Source organism: Lithobates pipiens, unplaced genomic scaffold, assembly GCF_037356315.1.
Source record: "Lithobates pipiens isolate NorthernLeopardFrog02 unplaced genomic scaffold, aLitPip1_a1.2 Scaffold_27, whole genome shotgun sequence".
NCBI classification, from domain to species: Eukaryota; Metazoa; Chordata; class Amphibia; order Anura; family Ranidae; genus Lithobates; species Lithobates pipiens.
Genome location: NW_027507788.1, coordinates 82,848,462 through 82,873,937, shown reverse-complemented (window position 1 = coordinate 82,873,937; position 25,476 = coordinate 82,848,462). Strand labels below are relative to the sequence as shown.

The 25,476-nt window shown below is 44.1% G+C and overlaps 1 protein-coding gene across 6 annotated transcripts in view; it reads right to left on the bottom strand.

The window, feature by feature from the left end:
• LOC143933945 (galactoside alpha-(1,2)-fucosyltransferase 2-like) overlaps positions 1-23,110 on the bottom strand; it is a 299,455-nt gene extending 276,345 nt beyond the window's left edge. For 3 of the 6 annotated variants that reach the window (XM_077457132.1, XM_077457136.1, XM_077457134.1), the window contains exon 1: positions 22,772-22,861. The gene's annotated coding sequence lies outside the window, so the exon portion shown is untranslated. Of the gene's footprint in view, positions 1-22,771 lie in introns of all 6 variants that reach the window. The other 3 variants (XM_077457140.1, XM_077457130.1, XM_077457137.1) reach the window with 3 other exon arrangements.
• Between the last annotated feature and the right edge of the window lie 2,366 nt (positions 23,111-25,476).

Genomic DNA, 25,476 nt, shown 5'->3' with positions numbered 1-25,476 from the left:
AGCGATCGCGAGGGGGTGGCCATGAATGAATGGCCGTCCCCTCGTCCGGGATCGCTCCCGTACGAATACCGACCGCCGCAGGCACCGGGCGGGGGCCCGATCGGGCCCCCGACCCGCGGGAGGCAAGGGACGTACATGTATGTCCTTATGCCTGCCCGTGCCATTGTACCGACGTACATCGGCGTGCGGCGGTCGGCAACTGGTTAAATAGGTGCACACACTTATACAACAGTCAACTGAAACAGTGCAGTAATGATGCATTTGGTCACAGGCTTGCATCCCATTAGAGCACTGGACCTCCTTGCTCAGCATCAGGCCAAAGTTTGATTCACACAGGAGTCAAATCAAATGAAGCCTCAATGCACTGTTTAATTGGGTGACTATGGGAGATTATGTGGGAAATAAGGCTTAAACAGTTAAGGACCAAGCCCATTTTTGATACTTGTTTTTTACAAGATAAAATCTGTATTTTTTGCTAGAAACCCCCCCCCCAAACATTATATATGTATTTTTTAGCAAAGACTCTGGAGAATAAAATGGTGGTCGTTGCATTATATGTCACACAGTAGTCACACAGCAATCTTTCAAACCCAATTTTTGGGAAAAAATACACTTTGAATTAAAAATTAGGAAAACGGTAAAGTTAGCCAATTTTTTTCTATATTTTGAAAGAGGATATTATGCTGAATAGATACCAAAGATTTTACAACTGAAAATTGCGCACACTTGTGGAATGATGACAAATGATGGTAATTAAAAATCTCCATTGCTGACACTTTCATTTTTTTTAAGGGTTTACTAGATTAGAATTACAGAGGAGATGTTGTGCTAGAATTATTGCTCACACTCTTATGATCACGGGGATACCTCACATGTGTGATTTTTACTCAACTTATGTATGCGTTTTCTTTGCTGTGCGAGCACTTGGATACGGGGGCGCTTTAACAAATTAATTTTTTTTTTCTTATTTATTTTATTTTTTATTTTTTAACACTGTCCCTTTAAAAAAAAAAAATCGGATCACTTTTATTGCTGTCACAAGGAATGTAAACATCCCTTGTGACAGTAATAGGCCGTGACAGGTACTCTTTATGGAGGGATCTGGGGTCCAAATATGGCTTAGTTTGGCTTGCAGCCTAGCCAGCAGATGCACGGATTGTGGCTTGTGTCTTCCTGTGGGGCGGGAGGCCCAGGAAGGGCGGCGTACAGCAGAGGGTGGGTTATGTCCTCTCCTGCTGCCTAGGATAACAGGATAATGACCGGATCAGCCATTATCACCAGATAGCCGACCGCTCTGAAAAATGGTACCGGGGTATAGCCTGCAGCTGGCTGCTATAGACTATACCCCTATACATCCACTTCCTCCTACCGACCTACTGGTACGGCGATTTGCATGAAGTGGTTAATGTTGATAAATGTAAAGTTATGCACTTGGGCACTAAAAATATGAACACACAATACATACTAGGGGGATCACAATTGGGGGATCAGTGGTGGAGAAGGAAGGATCTGGGTGTTTTGGTAGATCGTATGCTTAATAATAGCATGCAATGCCAAGCTGTGGTTTCCAAAGAGAGCAAAATCCTTTCTTGTAATAAAAGGAGGTATGAACTCCAGAGAGAGCAATATAATTTTGCCCCTATACAAATCATTAGTAATACCTCATCTAGAATATGCAGTTCAGTTTTGGCCACCAGATCAGAATATTGGGGAAATAGGCGATTAAGCAGGGGGGATATGATCAATATGTATAAATACACAAGTGGTCCATGTAATGAACTGGGTGTTGAGCTATTCTCTTTAAGGCCATAACAGGGCACAAGGGGACACTCTTTACATCTGGAGCAACCATTCTGAACCAGGGTTCCTCCAGAGGTTGCTAGGGGTTCCTTGAGCTGTGGCTGATGAATCACCTATTTGATGATGTGTAATGGAAATTTGTAGGTTCTGTGTATAAATGTATTCTATTTTATATAGCAAATAGTACATGGATAAAAATCAGTTCATGTCCTGAAAATATCAGTACTAACACAGCGCTAAACAATAAACAAATTAAAGTCCCAAATAACAGCATAAAAATCCAAAAGGAGATTGTGCAGAAAGGGTGACAATGATGGTATAATTAACGCTGTGAGGTGATAATATTGTTCATCAAAAAGTGCTGCAACTACTCCATCCACCAGGATTGCACCAATATTTCACCGCGTGAAGTTCGTATCCCCTCAGGGGGTTAAACTCACCAGATATAAGAATAATAAGCGCCTTTAAGGGAATAATCCCATTTTTATATACCGCAATTCAAATGTCCTCCACCAGGGTTCGTCTGCCAAACACGCTTCCTTGCTTGCTTCTGGGCTCTCACTCTTTCTGCGTGTTTGGCAGACGAACCCTGGTGGAGGACATTTGAATTGCGGTATATAAAAACTGAATTATTCCCTTAAAGGCGCTTATTATCCACTTTCAGACCGGACCATTTTGCTGGTAAATGACCAGAGGTCTTTTTACACTTTGGCACTGCGCTGCTTTAACTGGTAATTGCGCGGTCATGCAATGTTGTACCCAAACAAAATTTGCGTCCTTTTCTTCCCACAAATAGAGCTTTCTTTTGATGGTATTTGATTGCCTCTGCGATTTTTATTTTTTGCGATATAAACGTAAAAAGACCGCAAATTTTGAAAAAAAATGATATTTTCTACTTTTTGTTATTAGAAAAATCCAATAAACTCAATTTTAGTCATACATTTAGGCCAAAATGTATTCAGCCACATGTCTTTGGTAAAAAAAAAGTCAATAATTGTATATTTATTGGTTTGCGCAAAAGTTGTCACATCTACAAACTAAGGTACGTTTTCTGGAATTTACGCAGCTTTTAGTTTACGACTGCCTATCTCATTTCTTGAGGTGCTAAAATGGCAGGGCAGTACAAAACCCCCCCAAATGACCCCATTTTGGAAAGTAGACCCCCTAAGGAAATTGATAAGAGGCATGTTGAGCCCATTGAATATTTTATTTTTTTGCCTCAAGCGATTGAATAATGACAAAAAAAAAATTTTTTTTTTTTTTTTACACAAAGTTGTCACTAAATGATATATTGCTCACACATGCTATGGGCGTATGTGAAATGACACCCCAAAATAAATTCTGCTGCTTCTCCTGAGTACGGGGATACCACATATGTGGGACTTTTTGGGAGCCTAGCCGCGTACGGGGCCCCGAAAACCAAGCACCGCCTTCAGGCTTTCTAAGGGCGTAAATTTTTGAGTTCACTTCTCACTACCTATTACAGTTTTGAAGGCCATAAAATGCCAAGATGGCACAAAACCCCCACAAATGACCCCATTTTAGAAAGTAGACACCCCAAGCTATTTGCTGAGAGGCATGTTGAGTTCATGGAATATTTTATATTTTGCCACAAGTTGCGGGAAAATTACAAACTTTTTTTTTTTTTTTTTTTTTTTCACAAAGTTGTCACTAAATGATATATTGCTCACACATGCCATGGGCATATGTGAAATGACACCCCAAAATAAATTCTGCTGCTTCTCCTGAGTACGGGGATACCACATATGTGGGACTTTTTGGGAGCCTAGCCGCGTACGGGGCCCCGAAAACCAAGCACCGCCTTCAGGCTTTCTAAGGGCGTAAATATTTGACTTCACTCCTCACTACCTATTACAGTTTTGAAGGCCATAAAATGCCAAGATGGCACAAAACCCCCACAAATGACCCCATTTTAGAAAGTAGACACCCCAAGCTATTTGCTGAGAGGCATGTTGAGTCCATGGAATATTTTATATTTTGCCACAAGTTGCGGGAAAATTACAAACTTTTTTTTTTTTTTTTTTTTTTCACAAAGTTGTCACTAAATGATATATTGCTCACGCATGCCATGGGCATATGTGAAATGACACCCCAAAATAAATTCTGCTGCTTCTCCTGAGTACGGGGATACCACATATGTGGGACTTTTTGGGAGCCTAGCCGCGTACGGGGCCCCGAAAACCAAGCACCGCCTTCAGGCTTTCTAAGGGCGTTACAGTTTTGAAGGCCATAAAATGCCAAGATGGCACAAACCCCCCCCAAATGACCCCATTTTGGAAAGTAGACACCCCTAAATTTAGGGGTACACTAGTGAGACTAGGTAATAAATGGCGGGTGCCCTGAAACTATAAAAAAATAACTAACCAACCAGCGTCACCTGTAACAGTTATATGGTGATCACTGGTGAAAGGGTTAACTAGGGGGCAATCAGGGGGCTTTATGCGGTAGTATATGGGGGTCCCTGGCGCTATAAAAAGCTGCGGCGAACCTAAATACCTACTTGCCTAACTAGCGTCACCTGTGACACTAATACAGCGATCAGAAAAACGATCGCTTATTAGGCTGGGTTCACACTGGAGCGATGCGGGAACGCCACGAATGCGCGGCGGGTTCCCGCATCGCATGCCTCCCGGCGGCAGTTCACACTGCCCTATGCGAACTGCTGGGAGTGTCAGTGAAATGTTACTGACACCCCCAGATCAGTTCGCATATCGCAGTGCGATCTGCAAACTCGGATCGCATGGTGTGAACACCCATGCGATCCGATTCTGCTGCGGGCCAAAAAAAGGGTCCCGTGCGAATTTGCGGCGGGTGCGGCGGGTGTGGCGGGTGCGGCGAATGGCTGAACTCGAATCGCACAGAGATCGGATGTGATTTGCACTGCAGTGCGAATCACATCCGTTCTCAAACCGCTGCAATCTGAACCCAGCCTTAGTGACACTGGCGACGGGGGGTGATCACGGGGTTAAACCTTTATTGGGGGGGTTAGGGGGGTACCTTAGAACTAAAGGGGGCTAACCCTAACTGCCCTAACAGTTATTAGTCACAAATGACACCCGCCGGGTGATCAGGGGGTTAAACCTTTATTAGGTAATAAATGGCGGGTGCCCTGAAACTATAAAAAAATAACTAACCAACCAGCGTCACCTGTAACAGTTATATGGTGATCACTGGTGAAAGGGTTAACTAGGGGGCAATCAGGGGGCTTTATGCGGTAGTATATGGGGGTCCCTGGCGCTATAAAAAGCTGCGGCGAACCTAAATACCTACCTGCCTAACTAGCGTCACCTGGGACACTAATACGGCGATCAGAAAAATGATCGCTTATTAGGCTGGGTTCACACTGGAGCGATGCGGAAACGCCGCGAATCCGCGGCGGGTTCCCGCATCGCATGCCTCCCGGCGGCAGTTCACACTGCCCTATGCGAACTGCTGGGAGTGTCAGTGAAATGTTACTGACACCCCCAGATCAGTTCGCATATCGCAGTGCGATCTGCAAACTCGGATCGCATGGTGTGAACACCCATGCGATCCGATTCTGCTGCGGGCCAAAAAAAGGGTCCCGTGCGAATTTGCGGCGGGTGCGGCGGGTGTGGCGGGTGCGGCGGGTGCGGCGAATGGCTGAACTCGAATCGCACAGAGATCGGATGTGATTTGCACTGCAGTGCGGTGCGAATCACATTCGTTCTCATAAACCGCTGCAATGTGAACCCAGCCTTAGTGACACTGGCGACGGGGGGTGATCACGGGGTTAAACCTTTATTGGGGGGGTTAGGGGGGTACATTAGAACTAAAGGGGGCTAACTCTAACTGCCCTAACAGTTATTACAGTCACAAATGACACCAATGCAAAAAAAAAAAAAAAAAAAAAAAAAATGACATTGGTGTCACTGTGACTGGGGGGCAGGGGTAATTGGGGGGGTGATCGGGGGGTAAAGGGGGGGTGTGAGTGTGCCTGGCATGTTCTACTGTGTGTGGGATGTGTTGGTGCAACTCACTGATCCGCTCTCCTCCGTGTCGGAACGAAAAATACCGACACGGAGGAGAGAATACATCACTTCCTCTCCTGTGTTTACATTACAGGAGAGGAAGTGATGTCACCGGGGATTTCTATTCGTCGGGAGCGATCGCGAGGGGGTGGCCATGAATGAATGGCCGTCCCCTCGTCCGGGATCGCTCCCGAACGAAAACCGACCGCCGCAGGCACCGGGCGGGGGCCCGATCGGGCCCCCGACCCGCGGGAGGCAAATCACGTACATGTACGTGCTTATGCCTGCCCGTGCCATTCTGCCGACGTACATCGGCGTTAGGCGGTCGGCAAGTGGTTATTCTTATATCTGGTGAATTTAACCCCCTGAGGGGATACGAACTTCACGCGGTGAAATATTGGTGCAATCCTGGTGGATGGAGTAGTTACATCACTTTTTGATGAACAATATTATCACCTCACAGCGTTGATTATACCATCATTGTCACCCTTTCTGCACAATCTCCTTTTGGATTTTTATGCTGTTATTTGGGACTTTAATTTGTTTATTGTTTAGCGCTGTGTTAGTACTGATATTTTCAGGACATGAACTGATTTTTATCCATGTACTATTTGCTTTATGACTTTTTCTACTTTAACGGCTGCTGCCCTATAGACCCTCGAGACTAATTCGATAGGTCATTATTATATCTGTTTACTATTTTTCTGAATGTTTGGTCTGCTGAAATAGGCGCTGAGTGGGGTACTGTGGGCCTATCTTATACCCTTTTTATTCTATTTTATATGTATTGCACAATGCCCTCACTGTGCACATGGCACTAACAATGTTTTCAGTACATGTTTTGCATTCTTTCGAGTCCTGATTAGAATTAGCCTGCCTATGTAACTCCCCTTGTTACCATAAACGTACAATTGTAATATCAATGTGATACCTACGTAATCATGTGTATAAAAACCTTCAAATGCGTCATAATAAAGGAGAACGGTTATTTGGAAAGATGCTGAGCGTATCTTTTGTGTCTGTTCCCTACTGCAGTAGTTATTAATTTGGAAGCACTAATCAATATGAGGATAGGAGTTGCCTATCTATAAAATATCCATTTCAGATGTTTACAGCGTTCAAGGTTCAGCACCACTTAGCAAAGCCAGCAGCATGACACTAACTATCTTTTTAGCTGTCTTTAAGGGTGGCATTCTGAACACCACTTTAAGGGGGACATTCTTCCTATTGACCACCAATATAAGGAGCATTGTTCCTATTGAGCCCTAATGATTTGGGTTTAGGAAGGGTTCCTCGAGACATGAAAATTATTTCTGAATGTAGCACAACCAAGTTTTTAGACACTGGGACCCCATCTCAAGTTAAGCACCTGTGAGGCTTGGTGACAAACCCTCTAGAAGTACCGCATCTTGAGCACAGTATTAGTTCTGTTCAGGACTACACCCTGAGGCCATGTACAGTATTTCATACAGTGTCAAGGTGCCTTTGCATTGTGGACCCCTATCTTTCAGGACCTATCACTTTCACTATTTCTTTACTGGACTATGAATTGCTATCAAAATTAGCGTGTGTTGTAAATTGCCCCCAGCATTGTTCTTGTTTCTTCATGCTGGAGGCTGCCATTTTGCTGAAGCCTAGAGCCCCTGAGCAGCAGTTAATCTTTAGGCTGTCAGCAGGTCGGCCTCTACATTTTCAGCACTGTGGCATTAAAAAGAGAGCAACTGAGCATGAGAAGAGCAGGGTGAGAAAGTGTATTGCTGGATTTAAACAGTACAGGTACTTATTTATACCTGCAAAAGGGAACAGCTTGAAGTAATTTATTAGGACTTAATTTTCTGCCTAAATTTACACTTTTAAGGGGACCAATTTTCAAAAAGTGAAGACTTGCTGTCTTATTGGGTATATCTAGTAAGTTTAACTGTGACTAAGCATTACCCTGAAAAATTTACTGTTTGCCTTGAATCACTCATGAGAAGCTGCAGTGTACTTCCTGACATGAGCTGGTGCATAGGCACTCTTGTGCATTCTATGTGAGGTAATTTAAGGAATATCCATGGCTCGAACAACTGCCACTCTCAAGGATTTAGGGCATATTCCTAAGCACTGCAGTAACAGATGGAAATATCTCTTTGGTTCTGCTTGTTGTTTTTTTGAGCATCTTGTGGACAGGTATCTGTACCAAAGGACCTGCATTGCAAAAAATTCCTTGCCTTCTGCCTAAAGCCCCATACACATGTAGCGCCGGTACTCCTGAAGAGCACACGCTATGTTTTGTAAATGTCGTTTTTCTAAGACCATAGTTGGGTCTTAGGGTTAAATTATGTAAATTGTGATTCAGGCATCAGTTTGGCTTGACTGTATTGTGTTCTGTCTGGTTATAGGTGCATGTATCACCTTTGACAGGCATTGGAACGCAGTCTGATTGGATGCATTGGGTACCAATCTTTCTCTCTGAGCCAATCAGTGGGTGTGTTATCTCGCTGTGTATTCCGGGAGAGGGTAGTTAAGGTGCTGAGGTCACGTGGTTCTGGGTTCTGGTCCAGAAGTATGTTCTGATTCCAGGGGTCCTGGTCCTCCTGACCAGCCCCCGGAGGTCCTCATGGCCTGTGGTGCGGATCCATCCGTTTCCGAGTTTCGGGACTGGCTAGTCCGAGGCACAGTAACTGGAAGGAGGATTTCAAGGTGGTCCGATGTTGTCTCGGGTTTGGAGAGGCCCAGAAACTCAAAACGCAACCGGGAGAGGACTCTTTAGAAGAGGGCCACGCACGAGGCTGGCTGCTCAGTAAGAGCCTGGAAGCTGAGCTCAAAGGACACCAAGTAAATCTGCATTCATATGGTATCGCCGGACCTGCTGCAATATACTGGTACTGTAATAAAGTTCCTAATTACATTCTTCAGTTACACCTAAGTTTCTGAGCTCATTTTAAGTTCTACAATCAAGTCTGTGGCAGAGACTTTGTTAATCTTGAATCACCTGTCGGCTGCTAAATCCACAAATAGGGATTTATCCAGTAGTTGAACTATCCAGTTGCGAATGGCTATTCCCTGGATCATCTAGAGAGAGACATTTCAAGTGTCAGCAGTTCCAAAAGTACTTGAGCTTTACTACCCCTACCCTGAGACTGGGTATTCTGTTCAACGTTTTATGCAAATAAAAATTCCCCAAAAGGGATTCAAGTGTCGGTCTCTGCAGTTATTGGGCCATCAACCTCGGGAACCCCTAGACAAGAACGAGGTGCAGAAGGTAAACGGTAAGCCCAGCAAAACCAGCCGCTCCTTCAGGGGTCAGTGCTACACACACACTATCAGATTTTCTGCCTTTTTTTACTTCAGATTTACCAAAACCATATAATATGAGGTCAAACCTTAGGAGTTTCCATTTGTATGCAATCAGGCAGACCCTGCACTACAAAAATCAGCAGAAAATCTGATAGTGTGTATGGGGCTTTATTCTGTGGATCTGTGCTTCTCCTGCTGCCTATTGATTACTTCTCTTCCGGTTATCAGCCGACCATTTATCAGTTTATTAAATCACCAGTCATCAGGGATGTGGGTCTGACAGAAGGAAGCAAACCATTGTTCTTTTGCCTAGATGGCCATCTCCATACAAAGACAAAGCATGAAATGCGGCATGATAAATCCATCCCAGCAGGTAGCCTACAGGCAATAATGGTGCACAGTACTTGGCTCTCCAAAAGACTTTATGGGCACAGCTTCCACAATATAGATCCATTTTATGGAAAGCCTTCATATCATCACTGGGAGGGGATAATTTTGGCCGCAAATGTTTCTCTTAATGATCTAGTGTTGCCAGCAGTGGCTGCAGACATATATCTCATCTCCAGACCAGGCTGCCATATTCTAGTGAACCCTAATAGCCGAACTTTCTTGTTTCACAAGGCTCTGCTTCTGGAGTTTGGTAGAGAAGCTCCTGATCAGCAGCATTAGCTCCTAGGTGGGTAGCGGCCCTATAAATCCCTCCATACTAAAGGCCCAGATTTTCAGAACACAGTATTTCCATTTTTACATGTCAAAGCAGAGCTAAATAACCAATTTAACAGTTTCCCAAAACAGTTCATGCCTTGATTGATAATGGTTTCAGTTACTAGTGTGCTTATGTCAGCTCTCAACAAAACTGTCAAGCTATCAAATGGCTGGTGTCCTATTTGATGACATGTTACATAGTTGGTAAGGCTGAATAAAGACACCATTCCATGCAGTTCAACCTGAGTGTGTGTGTTTAGAACACTACCATTATCCATATGCTTGTGCATTCGCTAAGAAACACATCTAACATTTTTTTTTTACTTATTTTACACTCTTTGGTTGACTTTACCAACTGTAGAAGGAAGTTGCACATATCACTCTAACAGCAAAGAACTTATGCAGTTTAAGATTGGACCGCTTCTCGCATAGTTGCAAGTCTTTTAACCGCATGCCGACCAGCCGCCGCAGTTATACTGCGTTAACATGACTCGGCTGCATGAATCGCCGTCATGGTACATTGGTACAGAGTATGAACAGACGATCCATCCTCTCCCCTGCACAGTCCCACCCCCCTTCAGTTAGAACACGTATGAACAGACAATCCGTCATCTCCCCTGCATTTTCACAGTAATCAATGCAATTGTATAGCATTGATCGCTGTACATATCACTCTAACAGCAAAGTACTTATGTTTAAGATTGAACTTCTCGCATAGTTGCAAGTCTTTTAACCGCATGCCGACCAGCCTCCACAGTTATACTGTGGCAACATGGCTCGGCTGCACGAATCGCGGTCATGGTAAGTCGGTACCATAGACGGCCACTAGGGGGCGCGTGTGCACGGCGCCCCTGCTCGCCATGGAGCCAATGCGAGTGCCCAGCAGGCACGATCACTGTCGGGCTCCCGCGATCGCTCGGGGTACACTGAGAACCGGGATCTGTGTATGTAAACACAGTTTCCTGTTCTCTGAAGGGAGAACAGACATATCGTCTGTTCATACAGAGTAACAGCACTCTAACAGCAAAGAACTGCCAAAAAATGCCAATGGTCCCAAAAATTTGGCAAAATTGTCCATGTCTGCCATAATGTTGCAGTCCCGATAAAAATCGCAGATCGCTGCCATTACTAGTAAAAAAAAAATTCATAATAAAAAAAACATAAAATAATAAGACGCTATAACTTTTGCACAAACCACTCAATATACGTTTATTGCGTTTTTTTTACCAAGAATATGTAGAAGAATACATATCACCTAAACTGAGGAAAAAAAAAAATTTTTATATTTTTTTGGGGATATTTATTATAGCAAATAGTAAAAAATAGTGCGTTTTTTTCAAAATTGGCTCTCTTTTCTTGTTTATAGCGCAAAAAATAAAAACCACAGAGGCAATCAAATGCCATCAAAAGAAAGCTCTATTTGTGGGAAAAAAAGGATATCAATTTTGTTTGGGTGCAGCGTCGTAGGACCGCACAATTGTCAGTTAAAACAGCGCAGTGCCGAATCGCAAAAAGTGCTCTGGTCAGAAAGGGGGTAAAATCTTCCAGGGCTGAAGTTGTTAAGAGACATTATGATAAAAAATTTACACTCAATGTTTAAGTCACCATTTAAAGATGTGTATATTGCAATCTTATCCCCTCTTAAGCGCTTCTACTCCAGGGAGAATAAGTTTAATGCTTCTAGTCATTCTTCATAATAGAGGTCCTCTAGATTTGTTGCCCTTCTCTGGACTTTCTCCAGTTCCAGCACATCCTTTCTGAGGATTGGTGACCAAAACTGGACAGCATAGTCAAGATGTGGCCAAACCAGAGAGTCTTGTAGAGTGGTAGAATTATGGTTTTATCTCTTGAGTAGATACCCCTTTTTAATGCATGTTAGCAGTCTGCTAACCTTACTTACTGCAACTTGGCATTGCATGCCATTGCTGAGTCTATTATCTATTAGGACCCCCAGATAATTTCCCATCTCCCATAATTTCCCATCTTCGATATTCACAGAGGTTCTACTAATTGCGTGTAAACTGCATTCATATTTTTAGCACTGGGAGTAAACTATTTATTCCAACCTCGAACAAGTTAAACAAAATTAGTTCCAGAACAGAGCCCTGGGGTCTCACATACATGCGCAGCACCATGGCAACTGCACATCAACCAAAGGTTAAGATGACAGCTTTCTTGACTGTAAAGTATAGCAGGGTTTAGTTTCACAACAGAACTAACAGCATGTCATTTCTTTTGAAATGTTTGCCTTGACTTGGCATGCTTGCATCGAAACTCTACGTACAATAAGGAAGAAGCAAAAGGCATCAGGCTGAAATCACACAATACATAAAATGGGTTTATATGCATTTATAAGACATTCCTAAATGCATAATACATGACTGGTGTATTACAGACTTACTGGCTGCCGTGCCCAACTTAATACTAACTCACCAACTTTATATGAATAAGACAGCAAACTTTTAATGGGTTTAAATGGCCACAGAAGCGTTTTATGAACAAGGAAAGCCAAACCATACATAATACTCATAACAACTAACTGACTCTCTTAGAGCAGGTATTTGGAGGAGAGCATGGTCTACCAAATATGCTGTATCAAGCTACCCTTTCATACCACGGCCCCCCAGCCACAAATACCCTGGCTCGGGGATAATTTGTTACACATTACCACCTGATACAGCCCCAATACCGTTCTCATCTTACTGACGTCACTTAATTCGGGAAGGTACCCATACCTAAGATGAACCCCTCCCACCATGCTCCACAGAAAAATGTGGACCATGCCCACCTTCAAAACCCCTGCCACAGACACCCAAGTGGGAAACCTCACACTTGAGTGGCCCGCCACACACTAAACGCCCTCTGGACACCATGCTGAAGGCCCACATGTTGATGCAGACAACATTCAAATGAACGTCCCCTCGCAAATAGAGCCAGTTGTCACCCTCCAACTCCATATGGCGCACAGTAAGGCTGCCATTCCTGACAAAGAATCGTGCCACTTCCTTATTTAATTTAATTCTCGCCTTATTAAGTCTGTCCACAGAGCGAGCCAGATGCCAGGAGGCTCTGCCCACAACATTGGACCAAACTAAGATAGTATCCTGGAAAAAGGATCGCAAATGCAGGAAGTCCAACTTAATATCCCGAATCAACTCCCTGGCAGATCGGAGCCCAAATCATTGCCCCCAGCATGCACTACCGGGGGTCTATCCATCTTGGCATACCGATGCACTTCCGGCAATACCCGGGACCACAGCATGCCCAGAACTCCCATCCACCGCACTCTGGCCAAGTTCCATGGGAAGCCTTCCAGTCTGAATGCTGCCTTTTTTGCACCCCAAAAAACCCATAAAAAAACCCCAAAAAACATAAGAGTGGCCGAGTATCCACACCAAACAGTCTCTGTCTGAAAAACATGAAATACAAGAACAAAGGAATAACAGTGTAATGAAACAACTTATGCAGACAAATGCCGCGTACACACGTAGCCAACTATCTGACGAGCGAGCGCCCCCCCCCGCCTATCCGTACCAGGCTGCGTGCCCTCAACATGGAGGGGATCCTTGGGGAAGGAGGGGGCCGCGCGGCCCCCCCACCCCAAAGCACCTTGTCCCTATGTTGATGAGGACAAGGGGTCCCCATGTTGATGAGGACAAGGGCCTCTTCCCGACAACCCTGGCCGTTGGTTGTCGGGGTCTGCGGGCGGGGGGCTTATCGGAATCTGGGAGCCCCCTCCTTTTTATAAAGGATACCGGCCCCCCACCCTATGTGAATGAGTATGAGGTACAATGTACCCCTACCCATTCACCACACTGATTTTTTCGTCCATACCAGGTGACAGGGCCAGCGACGCCTCCTTCGCTGGCCCCGGCTACCTGGAGATGTGCTCAAAATGAGCGGACTTTTCTCCGGGCGGGAAAAGTCCGTTCATTTCAAAAGTACGGCGGACTGGCACACACACGGCCGGATTGTTCACCGAAATGCGAGTCTGACGGAAAGATTGGAGTGCAAAACTACTTTCTAAGTCCGCCGTACTTTTGGGTAAAAAAAAAGTCCGCCGGAGGCTACACACGGGGGGATTGTCCGCCGGACTTTTCCACCGGATTGTTTGATCGTGTGTACATGGCAAAAGACAAACAAAAAACTAAACACGACCACTAAATCCAAAGACAAAGGGGTACAATGACAACAAACAAGTTAAAGGAGACAAGGACGAACATACAAACGAAAATGCCGGGATTCCCATCGACCAATGCACTGTAGGATCTGATCACCCAAACCCCATCTAGGTGCCTCGGTAGCCCCTATTCTGGATGAATGGGAAGCATAAGCTGATGGATCAAAACCAGCCGCCAGTAAGCATTTTCCAAAAACTGAAACAAACTGGAAACAGGAAAATGCCGAGCCATCAGCGTGCATCAAAAAAGGCCTGGGCCAAGCCGCCCGGACTCTTAACCAAGTGAGCACGGCTGTAACCAGGCAGGAAGAAGATTTGGGAACCCTGCTGAGCACCAAGGCCCAGCTGGTCTGTCTTTGATTTTCTAATGAACAAATACAGCTTGTCCCTCTGAACCATGACATTGGAAACACTCAACCCAACCCCAACACAAGTAGAAGGGCTAATTCCACAATCCGAAAAGAGCCCCCAAAAAAGCCAAAACAAAAGCAGTCCTAAAGAGAACCACTTCAAAAGGAGTCAAGCAGACTGTCGGCAACTGTTCCAGAAGAAAACCCAGCATTTCAAAAGAAACTGGACGATGGGAATCAGGCACCCGCAGATCCTTCGTGTAACCTCACAAAGCTTTTCTAGCCACAAAAGACTTTGTGATGTCCGCCAACCCTGAGAGCCAGAACAGAAATGTCAAACCAGCCATCTTTCTACTCAGAGAGAAGATCGATGCTCCTTCCTCAAAGTTCTCCCAATGTAATACAGCAAGACGTGCAAGCAATCTTCCTCCTGAAAGCAACCCCCACAAACTCACCAATCTGTGCCACTCGCCCCAGACCCGTTCATAAGCTGTCCAAGTAGCAGAACAGACCGATTCCCGAATCAAGCTAGCTGCGGTGGAAAGGCGACATCCCACAAGTGATCCGGGCATGGAATTCCGAGCTGCTCTGCCTCCTGTGCCAACTGGTGGAATTTCTTCCACTGCAGACGAGAAAGAGCATCAGTCACTGTGTTATGCACTCTAGGCAAATGGACAGCATATACAAAAGCATTCAACTCAGACATTGCAAAACCAAATGCCGTAGCAAACACACAACTGGCGGAGAAGAAGGCATAACAGTGTTAATGGCCTGTATAACCCCTAATTTATCGCAGTGGAAGTGCCCACGCTTGTTCCGGAATTCCTGGCCCCAAATTTCAACCGCCAACACTATTGGGAACAACTCCAACAGTACCAGGTTACAGATGAAGTCCAAAGTACTCCAGGACTCTGGCCATCGCCCCGCGCTCCACCTGCCACCAAAATAAGCTGTGTATCCAACTGAGCCAGCCGCATCCGTATAAAGTTCCAAGTCAAAGTTGGTCCATCCATAAGGACCGCCCATTATATTGGTCAAGGAACATTTCCCAGACTTGTAAATCATCCCGATGGGCTCTGTGGAGTCGCACATAATGATGCAGGGATTTTTCTCCCGCGGTGGCGGCCGCCAGTCACCCGCAAAAAACCCGCCCCATTGGCATGATGCGGCAGGCAAAAAACCCGCCCCATTGGCATGATGCGGCAGGCAAAATTGAGCTTGCCCAGAAGTGACTGCAGGGAGCGCAATTGCAACTTTTTGCAACTACACGCACGAGTAACCGTCCCATGAAAAACCTCCAGTTTATCGACAGGTAGCCTGCATTCCATCCTAAGCGTATCAATGATGATACCCAGTTCCTCAACTGGACCCTCCATCTTTTTAGGCGCCAACGGCACCCCAAAAATTTTGAATACATGCTGTAACGTGGCCAACAAGATCTGACAAGTCCAATTCCCAGGAGGGCCAATCACCAAAAAATCGTCCAAGTAATGGATAACGGACTGTAAGCCGGACAAATCACGCACTACCCAGTCCAGAAAGGAACTAAAAGTTTAGAAAAATGAACAGGATATAGCACACCCCATGGGTAAACATCGGTCCAGGAAATACTGCCCCTTCCAAATGCAGCCCAAGAGCCGAAAACTCCGGGAAGCAATCGAAAAGCTAATTCAATGTAATTTTTTCACCAGCAGCGCACCCTGGCCAAACTTACACACCCACTTAATGGCATCATCAAAAGAGGCGTATGACACCGCGCACAACTAAGGGTCAATAGCATCATTGACCACATCCCCCTCAGGAGTGTGACAGGTGGTGAATAAGGTGGAATTTGTTGAGTTCCTTCTTGGGGGCCACCCCAAGCAGAGAAACCACCAAATCAGCCATAGGAAGCAAAGAAAATGGTCCCGCCACCCTACCCATGGACACTTCCTTAGACAGTTTAGCCGAAAACCACCTCCGGATGCAAGTTTGCGGAGCGTAAGTTGTCCCCCACAGGAGGGACAGTGGACAAAGTACAAGGAATATTAAATCCCTCAGCGAACCCCTGTGCAGAGGCCCTATCCGGATACCTACTGAGAAAGGGCACCATTTTTTCCACCCTCACTGGAGTTCTCCCTTTTTCCAGCATCGGCCGACCCTGCTTGAAGCACTTGGACAAAGCATGTGAACCTCCGCATCCGGAGCATGCGGCAGGATTCCTTGAATCTGCATGTGCCATCATGGAACCGCCAGCAGTATCCCTTTCGGTTTTCAGCCGATGGTGTTGGGGCACTAGCACCCCCGACCCCATCCTGAACGGGTTGTGGAACGGTACTCGCTTGGGTCATCAGCTTTATCCACAAGCTGATATCTTTGTGGTCCCACCTCAGGGAGGGCCTAACTGCCTTATGCTGTTGAAACTGTTCATCGTAGCGTAACCAGGCCACCCCTCCATATACTCTCTGGGACTCACTAATGTCACTTTTCTTCCTCTTTGCTCTCGCCTGGCTTAACCTTATCTAAATTAAACTTTTCAAGCTGCAAAAGTGCAAATATCTTGACGAATTCTCCTTTCCAGATTCTTCTCTCATCTCAGGCTTAAGACGGGCCCTTGAAGCAGATGTAAACCTCGACTTTTTCTGAGTCTGACAACCACACCCCATTCCGCAGTCCCTTCAGCTGGCTTGGACTCCAACGCAGTCTTAGACGCACTGTCCACAGGAACCACTCCAGGGTTCGGTACCACTGTTCCCACTGACGTCACCTGAGTGCTAGCAGTAGCCTCACCACTGAAAATTGGTCTTGTAGAGACGTTTACAGGGGGTAGTTAATGGCAGGGATTTGCTTCTGGGAGGGAGGTTGATTGGATGAAGGGAGATTTTCTTCATAATTAGGAATCTTTGCTGGAGGAGAGGGTGTTATCTGAGGGACATATTTTTTCTTAGTGGGTCAGTTTAGAGACAGGGGGGTTTAATTTTGGGGGGGATATTTGAGGGAGGGAGATATTTTACAGTGGAAATCTTTGCCTGGGGAGGGAATGTTCTTGGGAGGGAGATGGGGATTTTTTTTTTCTTTTAAAAGGAGATTTTTTTATTTTTTTATTATACTTACCTAGGTGCATGGAGCATCGATCCAATGTTGCATCTGTCCCCAGCTGCTTCTAAGACCAACAATAGAGCAATTCAAAACTGCTGATCAGTCAGTTCTCAGCCTTTAGTGAGCAAAGAGTGGTGACCGTCAGTCCCTGGCTCTGCCCCCCTCCCCAAAGCTCACTGGAATGCCAGGTTGTAGAGGAAGCAGGAGCCGCTGGCTCAGGGTCTCTGCGGCTCACTGAGAGGCTGAACGAGATCCTGGTCCAGGCATCTGGATAAATCCTGACTTTAAAGTTAGGATCTTTCCACAGGCTGGACCTGCAGTGCGATGTCAGCTGACAGGCAATAGCTGGCCATCGACTAAAAATGGGTCACAAAAGTGCAGAACAAACTGCACTCCTCCCTAGGAGAAGTATAACCAAATGGTATGATGTCCCTTCAGAGTGCCTGCACAGGTGACATCACCGGCTGCTTTCCATATTTCCATAATTTCTTCTAAACACTACATGTTCAGGCGATATTCACTGTACCTACAGGTAAGCGTTATTATCGACTACGCGCCCGCGCTATAGCCGAAAGACGGCTACAGCGTGGCGCTTAATTGCCGGGAGGGCGTCCTCCTGTTTACTTCCTCCCTGCGTGCCGCCACGTGCCCGCATCGGGAAAATCTGTGTTGACCGTGTCCCTTGCACACAGCCAATCACAGATTGTGCTAAATGGCCATTCACATCGGCCATTTAGCACTCAATCGGAGTGTCCACTGAGAGAGGATCTCATGAGATCATCTCTTATTGCTGGCTCTCTCTCCTCACACAGAGACCGCGTGTGAGGAGGGAGAGCGACCTGCGGCTGCAGTGTGATTGTTGGTGTTCAAACACAGTGCCACACTAACACAAAACACACATACCCACCTGTCCCCAGTGCCATGTGTCCCCAGTGCCACTTGTCTCCAGTGCCACCTGTCTCCAGTGTCACGTGTCATCAGTGCCATGTATCAGCGCCATCTGTCTTCAGTGGCACCTGTCAGTGTCATGTGCCATCTGTTACCAGTGTCACGTGTCATCAGTGCCACATATCAGTGCCACCTGTCAGTGTCACGTGCCATCTGTTATCAGTGTCACGTGTCATCAGTGCCACATATTAGTGCCATCTGTCATCAGTGCCAGGTATTAGTGCCATCTGTCATCAGTGCCATGTATCAGTGTCACCTGTCATCAGTGCTACGTGTCATTGTCCTGGTTCTCCAGGGCCTTCAAAAGTGTAATAGGTAGTCAACAAATTAGATGTGTAATTTATGCTCCTAGAACACGTGAAGGTGCTTCCTGCATGTTGGGCCTCTCTATGTGGCCAGGCTGTGAAAAAGTCCCACAATCGGTATCGTAATACTCAGGAGGGGTAGCAGAATGTATTTTGGGCCGTAATTTGTGGTATGCACATGCCATGTGAAAGAAATAACCTATTGCAATGACAATTTTGTGGGTAAAAAAATAAATAAAAAAATCTTCAGTTTGCAAAGAATTGTGGGAAAAAATTACAACATAAAAAAATCTCACCATGCATCTTACTGAATACCTTGGAATGTCTACTTTCCAAAAAGGGGTCATTTGGAGGGTATTTGTACTTTCCTGGCTTGTTCGGGTCACAAGAAATTAGATTTTTTTATGATTTCTACCACAGCTTATGGACTCTATAACTTTCACAAAGACCAAATAATATCCACTAATTTGGGTTATTTTTACCAAAAATATATAGCAGTATAAATTGTGGGCAAAATTTATGAAGAAAAATTCATAATTTGCTAAATTTTATCACAGAAACAATGAAAAATGTGTTTTCTTTCCCAAAAATGTCAGTCTTTTTTTATTTATAGCGCAAAAAATAAAAAGCCCAGAGGTGATCAAATAACACCAAAAAAAAGCTCTATTTGTATGAAAAAAGGAGAAAAAAATCATTTGGGTACAGTATTACATGAGTAATTGTCATTCAAGGTGTGAGAGCACTGAAAGCTGAAAATTGGTCTGGGCAGGAGGGGGGTTTAAGTGCTCAGTAGGAAAGTGGTTATAGGCTTCCTTGTATGTATAAGTTCAAAAGCTGAGTTTACTACAGTTAAAAGACTGAATAAAAGCCAACCACATTGACCAGGTGCAAAGGGTACCATCCTGTGGTAGGCAGTTAAAACATTTAATAAAATTTCTTAGGACATCCCACCCAGCCCAGTCTGATCCCCTTGGGGGTGCTGGGTGTATAAAAGGGACTCCCTCGGTTCCCCCCTAGATTTCACCTTGGGACTGTCATAAGAGCGTTTCCTTTAGCCACACACCCTTCCATTCAGTCTGCAAGCCGTTACAGTATTGGACTCCTTTCATTTCCAATATCCGGTCGGGATACTTCTCTGTCCCAGACAGTCTTAGGGTCCTTTCACACGGGGCGGATCAGTGCTGATCCGCCCCGTGGATATCCGCTTGCTCAGCGGGAATCGCCGGAGCGATCTCCGCTGAGCAGGAAGAGGACAGGTCCGTCTCTGTACACTGCACAGGGACAGACCTGTCACAGCGCCGCTCTCCCCTATGGGAGATCAGGTGAAGACGGACCGCAGTGTCCATCGTCACCCGATCCGATGACGGATGGAAAAATAGCTTTTTCCTCCATCACACTTTTTCAGATCAGAGCGGGCCGGATGTCAGCGGTGACATCCGACGCTCCATAGAGCTCTATGGAGCATTCGTTCAGGCCCGCCTGAAAAACTGACAGGCGGATCTGAACAGATTGGTAGTGTGAAAGGGGCCTTACTCCATTGGCACTTCAGCTATGTTTAAATCCTCAAGGAAGACTTCCAACTCTTGTTGCCTTATTGTTTCCTAGCCTCAAGTTCATACTCTGTCAACCTTGTAATGTAAATGCTTTTACATGCTTGTTCGTATTATAAAAATAAAATTCTTTTGGAATTAAAAATTTCTTAGGACAGAGTTTTTTAAGGTTTAAATAAATCACTGAATTTACTGCCCATCACAATATGTTGCCCCTTGCACCTGCTCAACTTGCACAGTAAGGTTAGCTAAAATCCATTACCATGGTGCAGCAAGTATACTGCAAATACCTTCACCCGGGATCTCAGATGTTCCAATCTCTGCTCAGCCTGTACACCTGAGTGATGGGCTGAAAAGAGCCAAGGCTGTCTGCTGCTGTAAACATGTATCCACATGTATCTGCTCATCCAGTGGTTACCTGCAGGTAGGGATACATTTTTGCCCTTGGATAAAATCTCTCTGCACCCAGGGTCAGAAATTTGTCCCTAACAGCAGGTAACAACTGTGACCCATAGTTTGTTAGTGTGTCGCTCAGGGTCAATCAATGTGGGGAGTAATGTAGATGAGAACGCATGTGATGCAGGAGTGCCAGCAAGGGATGGAGCTCATCCTAGCTCCTATATTCACTGAAGGAAAGAGAGAAAAAAAATCCCTGGTGCCGCACATCCACGGAGTCCTATGGTAATGTAGTAGTGATGGGAGAGACCTCAGCCTGGGTTCCCCAGGCCACACCTCAATGTGTTTTGCTTTATCCCCCCGAGCTTAAACACAAGTACCACTGGATGTGCAGATACATGTTAACAGCAGTGGCTCTTTTCAGCCCATCACTCAGGTGAACAGGCTGAGCAAATTGCCCTCTATTTTCTATAGAACTAGAATAGAAAAGGATAGAATAGAATATTATAAAAAAAGTAGCATAGAAAAGAACAGGGTATAATAGAGCAAGAAAGGAATAGAAGATAGAAAAGATTAGAATACAAAAGAATAGAACGAATATAGCTGTATAACTTATATAGTCTTCCAAAATGTGAATACCGAAACTGGAATTTCAAATCTATTTGAAAATAACAAATATACAAAACAAATCTGAATATATACAAATCAAATTCCAAAAACGAATCATTCTAACATAAAGAATATGGCAAAATGAAATTATTAACTTAACGACCGACTCCGAAATGAAAAAAAAAATTCCGTGCACATTTTTAAGTACCACCTTCCGGGTCCCTCGCCATGACCAGTTCCAGCTGGGGGTCCTCTGATCCAGCACTGCTATGTGCCCCCCTCCTTTGCTTACATATTTTTTGCTAATAGGTGAATCTCTTTGCCATCTCATAAAGTTGGGAGGTATGGAAAATGGACTTGCCACCCACCCCAGGGTGTCTTCTCTGGTTAACACTACAAAAAACATTGTGTTTCTGCATGCACGTTTTTAAAGTGGTTTTGTCGCATTATGGTTGCATTTTTGATGTGTTTCTGGATACATTCCAAATGCTTTTTTTCTTCTTTTCATATATATATATATATATATATATATATATATATATATATATATATATATTTTTTTTTTTTTTGTTTGTTTTACTGTACTGTTTGTTTTACTCACACCAGTGAATTTTTTATGTGTTCCAGTGTGTTTTTGATGTGTTTGATGTGTTCCAGTACAGTCCAGTGCAGGAAATATGCTGCAGGTTCTACTTTATTTTCTTTTTTTTTCTGGAACTAGAAAGCCCTGGAACTGACCACATTGGTGTGAATTATCCCACTGGAAACCATATAACCTACTTTCCATGTGTTTTTGATACAGGAAAAAAAAAAGCACACTGGACTGCATTTGGTGTGAACTGGCCCTTAGTTCAAAAGTGGTTGTAAACCCTTACAGACCACTTTTTGCTACAGGTAAGCCTATAATATGGCTTACCTGTATCTATCCAGGATATCTCCTTAACCTGCACGGTTTAGGAGATATCCCCTGTATTTGCATGTGCCAACGTCATCGACACATGCATACTGACACAAACTGAAGCAATGGCAGGTATAACTTCGATCTCAGGGGAGTATTACATAATGAACTAGCTCATTATGCCTTTGCCTTGCGGGTGTTAGTTTTTTGTTTTGTTTTTAAAGTGGGTTTACAAACACTTTAGTTAAATTGCATACAATTGAAAATGTTGTTTCGTTTTGACCTCATATTATACGGTTTTTGGTAAATCTAAAGGAAAATTGTACAAGAGGATCGAACATGTATGGCCAGCCTTAGGTGATGTAGGTTTTGAACTTTAACAAGTGTTGTTATCAATTTGGTGTAAGTACAGTCATCAAAATGATTTTCACTGAACAGTGCGCAGAGCTTGTGTTTGTAATGCTATGGAACCAGAGCTTTTATTTAAAAAAAAAAAAAAAAAAAAAGTAGAAGTGCTTCATTGTTTATTGCTGATCTATCACCACTGGATACGTGATCAGAAGTCTATAGGAGGTTGCTCTTTCTTTACATCTGCCATTCACTTTAAATTGCTTTCGTTTTTACATTCCTTTGTGGATTAATAGAAAAGTTGAACTGTCTTACCTTGCTGGATGCTGTCGTTGGTGCTGTTCCCTTCCACTCCTGGTCTTTTAATCCTTATGCAGCAAATAACTTTATTATCACAAATGCATTCAGCATGCAGTAAAACCCCACCTATATCCGTTTCAAAAAAAAAAAAAAAAAAAAACCCATAGATTTAACCACTCAGAAACTGAAACTAACTTGCATAACATCCTTTATCTGTACAGCTACCAGAAGTGAAGGGTGGTTGTGCAATATTCTACACATGGGCTGATAAAAGATTTTCTTGCAATTCTGTCAGTTTTAGTAAAGTACATAACCATACAGTACATGTTTTATTATCCTACGTCCTGAGGAAGTGTAAAGTATGGTTGGCTCAGCGAGGATTAAAGGATTGTTGACATTGTTTAATTTTCTTGTCATTGCAAAAAGTTTTACGGTGGTAAAATGATAAAAACCTGACGTCAATTCAAAAGTAAACAAATTTTTTTCATGTAAAATTACAAAGGTTAGGCTTGCTAGTACAAAACTGTAAGGCAACATGCACACGGGTGTATGAGTTTATGTTCCAAATATGAGAGGAGAGGATGGATGCTGGTATGCTCGATAGGGATATCTCTAAGGAGGAAATAGAGAGAGCAATCAAGGATAGTAAGAATGGGAAGAGCCCAGGGCCCGATGGATACACGTCATTATACTTTAAAAAGTTTTTGGGACCTTTAACACCTTATTTTCATCAGTACATGAACTCAATAGGGGAAGGAAGGGAGATACGGAAGGAAGCTTTGGGGGCCTTTATAACTATATTAGCAAAGGAAGGGAAAGATCCAACATTGTGCTCTAGTTTTAGACCTATTTCTCTGATTAATGAGGATGTAAAAATTTACGCAAGGATTTTAGCTGAGAGGCTGAAACAATATATGCCAGATTGTATAGAAGGAGATCAGGCAGGCTTTGTACCTGGAAGGGAGGCGAGGGACAATATACTGAGGACAACCCTTTTAATGCAGGAAGTTAAGAAGAAGAAGAAGCAGTCTTCCCTTTTCCTATCGGTTGATGCAGAAAAGGCATTTGATAGGTTAGAATGGGAATACATGCTGCAGACATTACATAAATTTGGTTTAGGCCCAAGAATGCTGCGGTGGATAGAGGCCTTATACTCTAACCCTACAGCTCAGATTCAGGTGAATGGGACCCTATCAAACTCTTTTGGGCTTTATAATGGTACACGTCAGGGATGTCCACTATCTCCCTTACTTTTTGTATTCTCCTTAGAACCCCTTTTGGTTTCTATAAGAGCGAACCAAGGTATTGAGGGAATAAAAGTATCAGAGAATGAGCATAAGATATCTGCATTTGCAGATGATATTATGCTCTATATAACGAATCCCAAACAGTCCCTTCCTAGGATTTTGCAGGAGCTGGAGGAATACGGGAATGTTTCGAACTTTAAGATCAATAGAGAGAAAACTGAGATATTAAATGTCCATTCTCCCCCAGAGGAGAGAAGAGAACTTAGAGCTCTTTTCCCCTTTGTGTGGAAAGAGAAGGGCCTGAAATACTTAGGAATATACTTATCGACATCAGTTACAGATTTATATCAAGATAATTATCTCCCTCTTTTAAATAAAATTAAACAAGATCTTAAAGGTTACCCTGCACATAGACTGTCATGGTTCGGCAGGATAAACGTAATTAAAATGATGATTCTGCCAAAGGCTCTATATGTCTTTCAGGGCCTCCCGATAAATATCCCAGGGGCCTATTTTAAAATTATTAAATCCCTGATTCAGAAATTTATATGGAACAAAAGAGGAAGTCGCGTCTCTTATAAGGTAATGAATAGGCCTAAGGAGAAGGGAGGGGTATCTCTCCCAGATTTTCAAAAATATCATTCAGCAGCGGTAATGAGGAGGATTTTGGATTGGGTTTACAACGCCCCATATAAAAAGTGGGTATCACTGGAAGATAATATGAGTAATGTTGCCCTGAGTCAGACCATTTGGATTCCAATGAAGTTTAGGGGTCTCTCTAGAAGAATATCCCCGATTACAATGGAAACATTAAGAACATGGGATGGGGTACTCAAAGGTACAGAAGGACAAAACAACAATAGCCCTCTAATGCCCCTGTCAGGAAATAACTATTTTCCCCCAGGGAAAGAAAACAAAATGTTCCAGAAGTGGACGCATAGGGACATATTAAGGTTAAGGGATGTGTTAAAAGTAAATAGCTTATGCTCATTGGAGGAGATACGAGAGAAATACGGAAGAACACCATGGGATGGATGGAGATACAGACAACTCCAACATTTTGTTGAGTCCCTTCCAAAACCTCTCCGCTCTGGTGACAATTTAAACCCTTGGGAGAAATTGATTGACCAAGGAGGAGTGGGCAGACAGGGGATCTCTAAGATATATAGGACCTTAATATCTTTAATGGAAGACGAGGCGATACCTGCTTTAGGGAGGTGGGAAGGGGAATTGAATCAACCAATCCCAGAAAAACTGAAAGGGAAAGTTATAGACTATACCCACTCCACGTCAATAGATACGAAGATCCAAGAAATGAACTATAAATTATTGGTTAGATGGTATTATGTCCCATCGAAAATGCATAAGATTAACAAAGACTTATCACCCCTCTGTTGGAGAGAGTGTGGGAGGGAGGGAACCCACGCCCATATATGGTGGCAATGCAGTGCAATCCAGCTATACTGGGAAAAG